Below are 6000 nucleotides of genomic sequence, written 5' to 3'. Positions count from 1 at the left end.
CCCCGCGGTTAAATAGCCAGACTGCTGCTACTTGGGTTGGAGAAAACAGCCCGAGCGCCACCATGCGGACAGACTGTAAGTTGGCTGTGCTTTCAGTCAGGATGATGTGATATGATGATATTAGGACTTTTTTTTTTGCACATGGGGCTGGAAGTGTGTGTGCGTGTGTGTGATTTTGATAAATGTTTCAGCTTGCTTTGTGCATCTGACTCATCTTGCAGCTGAACCTCAACAGATTCCCTGCTGACATTGTGTCAAATAATATAACAATCAGCTATCATGCCCATATTTTCATATTTACAGCTCAGTGAAAAAATATTTGATCAGTCATATTTGATTTGATCAAATACTCGTGCGTGATTGCGTCAAATTGTCTTTACACTGTAAGTCAGAGAATAGGCTTTAAAATAGATTTCTTAGTTTATAAGTCACTGAATGGCCTACATTAAGAACCTAATGTTGTTGCATCAACCTCCCTGACCACTTGGGTCTTCTGCTAGATGTCAGCATCGATCAACATGAGTCAATTTAACCGAGGGCAGAGGCGGACTGGGCTTAAACCTCAAATCTGGACTTTTTGTGTATAGCCACTATTCCAGGTGAATACCAACAACCACCTATAAAGGCTGTTCAGACATTTGACCACAATGTAAATAAATGTTGAAGTTCAAAAAGAATGAACTAAACAATTAATAATAGAGGTTTGATAACTCCTATAATTTTTTCCTTTATTTATAACACTACACCTTTAAAAACCGTAAAAGCCTGAAAGTTAAAAGCCTGAAAGTTTTCTATCACTTCAACTGTAAAGATATCAGGAATTATGAACATTCCAGTCCACCTTTGCTCAGTCAAATCCATGTAATGTTCACGCATACATTTCAAACATTTTGACGTGTTTGAAGTGTTTACCTTCAAACAAATTGGTCATGTTCAATTTGTATTCTGTGCATACAAGTTTTTGTATGCACAGAATACAAAAATTTGATAAAAGACATGTTCAAAAACAGATGAATAAAAAGCAAGTAAAGTACAATGGCCAAAACTCAAAAGAACTCAGGCCAGTTGTCTTCAGCCTCTTTTCATGCCACTAGCAGTATTCACATGTAGAAGTTTGTTTTTGACAGTGAGGTTGAAATGACCAACAATGAAAATTACACAGAGACAACAGATAAAATCAGTGTATCTTATTTAAAAAAATGTTTTTAAGAACATATTTTCAATCATCTGAACACAAACCCATAAATCCTTTTATAGCCAAATGAAAGTGTCATATTAAAAGACAACTCAGAGTTCGTTGCTGTACATAACTGAGAAATAAAGTTTTACTGAATATTAGACAAACTATCTGCTCTGATTTGAATTTAAGTGTTTTTTCATACCACTACCGCTAGATGGCAGCATCGATCAACATGAGTCAATTTAACCGAGGGCAGAGGCGGACTGGAATTAAACCTCAAATCTGGACTGGTGGATAGCCACTATTCCGGGTGCATACCAACAACCACCTTTAAAGGCTGTTCAGACATTTGACCATAATGTAAATACAATTTAAAGTTCAAAAGGAATGAACAAAACAATTAGTAATAGAGGCTTGATAACGCCTATAATTGATCCCTTTATTTATAACACTGCAATTTTAAAAAACGTAAAACCCTGAAAGTTAAAAGCCTGAAAGTTTTCTATCACTTCAACTGTAGCCCACAACAGAAATAACACACTCACTTGGAAAGAGGTTGCCTTCCTGCACAACCACGTTTTCCTTGTTTATTCAGTATCACTTGAGTTTGCCAAAGAAAGTGAGACTGCCATCGCTATTGCTCACTACCTATTGGAATGCAGCAATTCTGAATGATCTCTTTTGCTTCTGATTTGGAAATCTGGATATGTGTCTGTTTTACGGCTGTATTCTGCTGTTTTTGTAGTTTTCTTTCTGTCTATATTGCTGGATTCGTATGCCTGTGTTGGATGTCTTATCTCCAATTCAATTCAATTCAATTCAATTCAATTCAATTCAACTTGTGCACGTAGACATGCATAAAGGATGGGACTCGCACTGTGCTCTGACACGTGCATTATTTGCTACTTAAAGAAACAGCGCCCCCTCTTGGTGTCGTGTGTTAGAAAGCACCCAGTGTAACTTTTTGCTCGCGCTAGACAGGTTGGCGTCTCTCGTCTTCTCCAAAATAGACAGACTGCCATCCTGTCCCTGACTCATTGTATTAGAAAGTCTTGTTTTCTACAAGGAAACTTAAAGACGAGGAGTAAATAATTTTTAACAAGTTTTTTTGTTTGTTTTGTTAAGATTTAAATAAAAAAGTATAACTATTTTTCTTTTTCAAATTGTTTCTAACAATGCTCCTGTTGCTATTTTTAATTAACTGACTAAATAGTAATAATAAAAAAGTAAGAGTAGAGAGTAGCTGCCACGGCCACCAGACCCCACTGAGGCTTCACTTACCCCATGATTGATGTCGCTGTCAGCCAATCAGAGAGAAGAAGAGGGACACATGCAGGTCGATGTGAGCGGAGCTGAGGTTAGATTGTATGGAGCGTCATCTCGCCGTCTTCTGACCGTTTCTATGTACAGCCGTGGAGCAGGTGCGTGGATAGACCCCCGAGTGAATAAATAAGGAAACCCCTCCTGACTGTTTCCTTATCGACCGGTTTGACTGCGGCTACCTCAACTGTATCGCTTAGAAATTACATCCAGGACTCTAAGCAGGTATCATGAAAGGTCTGACTGGACCAACAACGGCTCACTGGTTTGTGGATTATCCTGGACCGCATTTTAGGTGTCATTTCCAGACGGTGTCCGCTAATTTTAGCTAAATTAGTTGCTTTATTTCTTAGGCGTTTGATCATGTTCAACACGTTGCCTGGCAGCGAGTCTGGATCAGGTCACCGGTTCACTACACCCATAATTTAGGTAAGCAGAGAGTGTTCTTCTTTTCTGTTTTGTGCAGTACACCCTGCATTGGAATATTATGATCACATTATAAACGCAGTCGCAACTGTACTTCTGTTGAGATTATTGCTATAGTTTATTTATGCAGATTGAATAGTAACCTAATTGGTTGGCTGATGTTGCTGCACTGATATCCATGTAACACCCAGCAACAAATGAGATAATCATTGGTAAGAGGAAACATGGCGCAGATTAAGTATTTCGTAACATTTTGGAAATGTTTTAGAAAACTATGAACATTGTAATGTTGACCAAAATGTCCTACAGTGAACAGCCTAATGGGTTTACAGAGATCAGCTTTATAATCACCTTCTGTTCCGGAGAGGATTGTGTAAAGAAAACACTTCTCAGCCTCAGTTTTACTGCTACCATACTGCCAAACAGACACTTTAGTATTAACTATGGCAAGTCAAATTAGTGTATTATCCAGTACATTACTGACTTATAAAAGTATTCACACCCTTTGAAACATTTCACGTTTTGCCACAAAACTGCAAACTTAACAGTTTTCAATAGAACTGTGTTCTATTGAGAATTTATGTGTGAACCAAAAGTAGCACATAGTTGTGAAGGGGAGGGAAAATGATTGTTTTCAAATATATTGGTTTAAGTAAATGGCTTCAGAAGTGTGTAATTTAGATCAGAAACTTGTGGCACTACTGAGTTATAAATGGAAGCTCATGTTGCTTTGATAGCAGCCTTGAGGTCATCTGGTGTCTCTCGTCTTCCTCTTGACACAAACCCATAGAGGTCAGACTTTGCTGCCCTATCAAGCACAGCAACACCATGTTCAATTAACCAGGTTTTAGTTTCTTTGGCAACAGCAATGTAAGCAGGCGCCAAGTCTTGCTGGAAAAGGAAAGCTTCTCCATAAAAGATTGTCAGCAGCTTTTCAAGTTATGGGGTTCTGTGACTCTCCACTCTTTCTGCAGAATCTTGATTTCCTAATGAAATGCGAAGCCATACTTTTATTTTTAAAGAGGACTTTGGACCAAAGTCCAGCAGTCCAGTGCTTTTTCTTCACAGTCCAGATGAGTTGCATTTGATATTGCATCTGGTCCAGGAGTAACTTGACATAAGGGATATAAAATTTGTTGCCCATGCGTGGTATTCGTCTGCAGTAGTGGCTCTTGATGTGCTAACTCCATCCTCAGTCCACTTCGTGAAGCTCCCTTAAATTCTTGAATGGATTTTACTTGGCAGTTCTGTCAAGGCTGCGGTTATCGCCACGTTTACTGTCACACTTTTTCCATCCTCACAGAATGTTATGAGCCAGCTGTTTGCAATATTTACATTTTCTTTTTAAAACAGAATGTAGGATGTCTGTCAGCTCTAAGTCATATCACATTCACAATATTTATGGTTTTTAAGCTGTACTTGTTAAGCTGTATGTTTATTCATCCAAGTGATAAATTTGATGCAATCAAATGCTATTTTCTTCCTTATCTCTGTTATTTTTCTCATGAGGTAAATCTCCTGGTTTCATTGTCAAGTCTGGCTGCAAGACTATTCCTATTATTTCACAGAGGAAACCAATTTGCTAAGCAGCCTTTCCGTATCATGCAGTGAGTGCAGTCGCTCCTGTTGAATAACTGACAAATGTGTAATGTGTAATCCAACTTGGAGAACTGTGTCAGACATTTCACAACAAAGACTGCTGCCCACAACCCAATTAGTTGTCACTTGAGAAGGCAGCTAATGCCTGCTACTTGTCATGAAAGGAGAGGAAGAATTGGCCCTAGCAATGCTGAAGTTTTTCTAGAGCTAAGCTATTATTCCATGCAGTGAAATAGGAATAATTTAGTCGCATGCCTTTGGACAAACCTCAGGTAAGCTGCTTGCAGGGTGGTTGGTGTTTTTTTTTGTTGTTTTGTGTTTTTTTACCCCTTGTTATTTACCCTAGATGCATCAATGCAGGTGATGCGGGTTGATATCAGGCATTGAGTTGTGCACAGTGTGTAAATGGAGATAATATACTACATGCAGACTTGTGTGTTTCTGGAGTTTTTTGAGATGTGTTTTATGTCTGAAATCATCCACTGCCCTCTGGGTGCTGCATTCACTCTGCTGGACACTGGCTGACTAGTTTTTGAATGAAGTACGAGGTACGAATTTGCCCGGGGCAACAGAATCAGTTTCTCTGAGTATGCAGACCGGCAGTGCAGAGGACAATATATGTTTGTGTCTGTGGAGTCTGACTCATTAGCATTCTGCAAGGGATGAGAATGGAAATTAGTTTTAGCTTTCTTACAGAAAATGCTGCAGGGATTATGCACTGCTGAAATGATTATGAAGGTAAATATACTTACATTATACTCCCAGATGATTAAAAAATATATATTTCTTGGTTAAACTATATTTGAAAATTTGGTGTCAAACCAAGCAAAGTCCATTAGTACAGTGCAACAGATGTAGTATGATGATTCCCAGGCTGTGGACAATCCAGTATCCAAAAATAAAAAGATTGTGTCACAACTGCAAGCGTACAGCCCACCTGCATAAACTGACAGTCTGAGCAAAGAGACCATTAGTAAGAAAAGCAGACCTGTGGTTCATGGTAACTCTGGAGGAGCTGCAGAGACCTATGGCTCATGTGGGAGAATCTGTTGACCACTATCAGCTCTGCATTGCACAAATCTCACCTTTTATAGAAGAGTTTTGACAGTTGTTGGTCCCACTTCATTCATGTACTGGACACAATAAACATGGGGAAAGAGGTACTCTGGTCAAATCAGCCCTAAATGCAACTTTATGGTAATATTATGCTGAAATCCATGTGTGGCAGATAACCTAGACTCCACATTACACTGAACAGACTATTCCCATCTTCATCAGCAGTTAAACCAACCCAAATTGTGACACTGGTGCCACATTGTAGCCAGGAAGCTGTGCATAGACACCAATTACCCTTTTATTCTGCTTCACTAAACCTTTGAAGGACCATCCCTCCCGAAGCACTGCTGCTTTTTCGTATGAAGACCTTGAACAACCACTGTTGAGGGCTCCAACTGTGAGCTGGTCCATATATGGGG

General features: G+C 39.2%; 1 protein-coding gene across 4 annotated transcripts in view; it reads left to right on the top strand.

The window, feature by feature from the left end:
- Nucleotides 1-2441: 2441 nt before the first annotated feature.
- Nucleotides 2442-6000, top strand: part of galnt13 (polypeptide N-acetylgalactosaminyltransferase 13) — a 40511-nt gene continuing 36952 nt past the window's right edge. For 3 of the 4 annotated variants that reach the window (XM_028024393.1, XM_028024390.1, XM_028024394.1), the window contains exons 1-2: nucleotides 2442-2765; nucleotides 2854-2929. The gene's annotated coding sequence lies outside the window, so the exon portion shown is untranslated. Of the gene's footprint in view, nucleotides 2766-2853; nucleotides 2930-4443; nucleotides 4798-6000 lie in introns of those variants that run through there. The other variant, XM_028024391.1, reaches the window with a different exon arrangement.

Source organism: Xiphophorus couchianus, chromosome 7, assembly GCF_001444195.1.
Source record: "Xiphophorus couchianus chromosome 7, X_couchianus-1.0, whole genome shotgun sequence".
NCBI lineage: Eukaryota > Metazoa > Chordata > Actinopteri > Cyprinodontiformes > Poeciliidae > Xiphophorus > Xiphophorus couchianus.
This window is presented reverse-complemented; position numbering and strand designations above follow the sequence as displayed.